Source organism: Heterodontus francisci, chromosome 12 (assembly GCF_036365525.1).
Source record: "Heterodontus francisci isolate sHetFra1 chromosome 12, sHetFra1.hap1, whole genome shotgun sequence".
NCBI classification, from domain to species: domain Eukaryota; kingdom Metazoa; phylum Chordata; class Chondrichthyes; order Heterodontiformes; family Heterodontidae; genus Heterodontus; species Heterodontus francisci.
This window is the reverse complement of record NC_090382.1, coordinates 101,920,121-101,924,770: the sequence shown is the minus strand read 5'-3', so window position 1 is coordinate 101,924,770 and position 4,650 is coordinate 101,920,121.

Sequence of the window (4,650 nt, the reverse complement as noted above, 5' to 3'; positions counted from 1 at the left end):
GAATTCCTCCAATGAGGTTTGTGCCCCTGCCTCAGGACCAAAACAGCCCTTATCAAAGCCACAAATGACATCCTATGTGACTGACTCTTACAAAGGTAAACTTTCCCTCCTCATCCTTCTCGACTGGCTGCAGCCTTTGACATGGTTGACCACACCATCCTCCTCCAAGACCTGTCCACTCTCCGACAGCTGGGTGGGACTGGTCTCACTGGTTCCATTCTTATTTAATTAATCATAGCCAGAGAATTACTTGCAATGGCTTCTCTTCCTACTGCAATGTCATTACCTCTGGTGTCCCCCAAGGATCTATCCTTGGCTCCCTCCTAATTCTGATCTGCATGCAGCTCCTCGGTGACATTATTTGAAAGCACAGTGTTAGATTTTATATGTATGCTGCACCTAACCACTGTACCTAACATCTCTCGACTCCTTCACTGTTGCTTATCCTACATCCAGTACTGAATGAGCAGAAATTTCCTCCAATTAAATATTGGGAACACTGAAGCCATTGTTTTTGGTCCCTGCTCCATACTCTGTTCTCTAGCAACTGACTCCATCTCTCTCCCAGGCAACAGTTTGTGATTAAACCAGTCTGTTGACAACCTTGGTGTCACATTTGACCCTAGGATGAGCCTCTGACCTCATATTTGTGCCATCATTGAGACCACCTATTTGTCCCTCTGTAACACCATGTCTCAACTCGTACCAAGTCCCATTCCCCGATCACCCCTGTGCTCACTGACCTACATTGGCTCCCAATCAAGCAACATTGTGATTTTAAAATTCTCTTCCTTATTTTCAAATGTCTCCATGGCCTTGTCCTCACTATCTCTGTAATCTCCTCCAGCCCCAAAACCCTCCAAGATATCTGCACTCCGTTAATTCTGGCCTCAAGCATCCCTGATTTTAATCATTCCACCATTGGTGGCTGTGCCTTCCATTGCCTTGGCCCCAAGCTCTGGAATACCCTTCTGTTATATTGTTAAATTATCCCAAAATGATTTAGGATCGATATTGTTTATGTGTATGTATACATATATAACCACAATACCACATCAACCACTACTGCACTACAGTCTGTGTACTGTTACGGTCACATGGTGAGGGGTGTGAGTGGTTCCCACTGTTCAACTCCCACCTGAAAGCAGCAAGTGTTTTTTTGTTATTAGTGTTTAATCCCTTTGTGTTTTGTTTGTCAAATAAATAGATAGCAACAGGTGTTTTTGTAGGTTTAAAACAGTAGATTAATTATTTATTGAACAATATGCCTTATCCTGAAACTGTCGTAACCACATCCACTCTGCATTCACTCGCGCTCACACACAAGGAGAGCCAGATAGAGAGGAAAAGGAGTAGGTGGTTTGAAGTGGGGTAGTTTTCAGGATCAGGGGAATCTTGTTGAACTCTCTCGGAAGTCAACTTCTTGTTGGTTGTAGGCCTGAGGTGTTTGTAGGATTCTCTATTGGTTGAAAAGCTCAGTTGAAGACAGTGGATCACTTCTCATTCACTGTTGCATCAGTAAAGAGGTAGAAGTTTACAGCAGGTCACTTCCCTTCTGACTTGCTGGATTTCTCCCAGTCCTTTAGCTGGAAACAAGCTTCTTGGTGATGCTTCTTTCTGGGTGTCTCCCTCTCTCTTTCTCTTCAGGAAGCTCCCTTTAAGGCAAAAAATGGTTTGTCTCTGTGGGGAGATGTGGATCTCCCTCCCTGTGGTGACCAACACTGACCTAAGATGTGGTTTCTTCACATTGTCTTTGTTTCAGAAGAAACCATTCAATTCAAAAGTGTCTCTTGATATATTCAGGATGAGAATAATCCAGTTATGATGTTTCCACATTATATCTTACATGCGAGCATATGAACATACAAATTAGGAGCAGGAGTAGGTCACTCGGCCCCTCAAGCCTGCTCCGCCATTCAATAAGATCATGGCTGATCTGATAGTCACCTCAACTCCACATTCCTGCTTACTCCCAATAACGTTTCACGCTCTCGCTTATCAACAATCCATCTACATCTGCCTTAAAAATATTCAAAACTCTGCTTCCACGGCCTTTTGAGGAAAAGAGCTCCAAAGACTCATGACCCTCTGAGAGAAAAAAAATTCTCCTCATCTCTGTCTTAAATGGTTTATTTTTAAACTGTGACCCCGAGTTCTAGATTCTCTCACAAGAGGAAACATCCTTTCCACATCTACCCTGTCAAGACCTCTCAGGATCTTATATGTTTCAATCAAGTTGCGTCTTACTCTTCTAAACCCCAGTGGGGATTGTTCAGGATATTTATATAGAATTACACAGCATTTACAGCACAGAAAGAGGCCATTCAGCCCATCATGTCTGTGACCATGGAGATCTGCAGTCTCTGGAAACTAGATCAATCCAACTTAGAAACTTTAGGTGGTTTTATTCTGCATTTATTTTCTGGTAATATTTTTATTGAGCTGGATTCGTTTATCTCCCAAAGTGTGTTTCAATAATTCCCAGTTTCAGTATCTGTTATTTTACTTTACAAGTGCTAACTTTCCAGGTCACTATGAAATTGCAATGGATGGAAATGCATGCAGACGTTGGGCTGAATTCCTGATCTCCACTCGTGGCCGGTGAGGCTCCACTCTGGGCTCACAGTTTTATAACTGTAGGGATTGGCGGTGACATAGTGAAGCAGCCTGTGTGTTGTTTGTAATGTTGGGATGTGGATTTGTAACTGTGTGGTCCCAGTCAGCTGGACTCTCTCTGCAGAGGAGCTGAATGGAGCTGAGCTGTGATAAATGAGCAGGAATGAAACTCGGCTCAGTAAATATGGGTATCACCCATTCACCTCCCAGCACCTGTTCACACAATGAGATAGATAGTGGAATCTCAGGAGAAGGTTGTCTCCACGCTCTCATACAGGGAATGGTTTGCAGCAGAACACGACTACAAGATTAACAGCAAAATACTCATCATAATAAAAGTTGTAGAAAAGACAATATGCAAATTCAATGGGAATGATCACAGCTTTGGGAATATTTTATTAATTTATCCTTAACAATCGTTTAAAAACTCGACATTCAAGCGTTTGCTGATTGTACTGATCGATTGTGATAAAGAGATTGATTCAGAATGGAATGGGAAAGTATTTCCTTTTCTCATTGAATCACTCCTGCCCTCCGCCCGATCACAGACCTTCCCCTTTGTTCTTTCCTGCCCCCTTTTCCCTGGCTCTATACTTGCTTAAAATCTGTTAAATCTTGAACATCTTCCAGTTCTGATTAAAGGTCATCAACCGGAAACATTAAATATATTTCCCTCTCCACAGATGCTGCCTGATCTGCTGAGTGTTTTCTAGCATTTTCTATTTTTATTTCTCTTTAACCATGTTGCAATAATGGGGTGAGTACATTTCCCATTCCTTTTGAATCCACTCTGTTAAACATTCATTGGAATGCATCCAAGGTAATGGATCTGTGTAGATGATAAACCCCTTTGAATCCAGCACAGCTCCAGTTCTGTACATGACAAGAAAAGCAAATACTGGAAATCTGAAATTAAAACAGTAAGTGTTGGAAATACTCAGCAGGTCTGGCAGCATCTGTGGAGAGAGAAACAGAGTTGATGTTTCGAGTTGAAAATGACTCTTCTTCAGAACCTTGTACATGACAAGATGGCCGAGCAAAATCCTGATATTGTTCTGTGTGAAACTTTCAGACCTGTGATCTGCTCCTCTTTATTATAAACCTGGATCCACTCCCTACTTTCGGGATCACAAATAGTTCATCAATATTTAGAGAGGTATAACAGTGAATGGAAATGAGATCAAGAGAGATTCCCTCAGCCGAAGTGACATGTGATCTGTGTTGCATGATTGCCTTTAAGAGTGATGTCCCTTTAAGATATTAGTATGCTAATGAGCCAAGTAGCAGGATGTAGTCATGTGACTACAAGCCAGATTCACTCTGCAACTGTAACACCCACAGTAAGGTTTTGTAAATAGTTCTGTACTGTGTAATAGTTTAGCTGTAATAAACCTTTTTGAGATATTCAACCAACTGGACACCATGCATCTCATTTATGTTGCATCAGACAACATGAATAGAACTCATTACAATCTGGTTGCTGAGTTGACATCTCTTAATCCAAGTTCTGAGATTCCCTTCTCATCCATTGTCTGTTCCAGACTAAGGAGAGTCTGTGGGAGATGAGTGGCTAAATATAAGTCTATGTGGGAGGAGGTAATTGGGAGGGGGACGGACCATCACCACCTCAGGTGTCAGTGTTGCCCCCATCCTGAGAAGAAATTTAAAAAGGATCCTATTTAACTATGTATTTTCTGGGAATTTCCTCCACACCACCTGCATTCTGCAGGGAAATAAAGTTCCTTTTCATCTCAGGTTTCATATTTCTACCCAGATCCTCTAGTTTTATATTCATAATTCAAATTAAACTATCTGCTCACACCTAAATTGTCCGTCACTCCCATCATTTTAAAGATTTGGATTATGTAACTTGTCCCCCTCAGTCTTCTCTGGTGAAAATATCTCCATCTGTCACTCACTGGACTTTGACATGACCAGAAGGGAACATTCATTGTGTTATTGATCCTTCCTGAGTCTGTGCAGAAGTTACCAATTTTAACCAGTTCGCACTTTCATTAGTACACAGACTGTTTA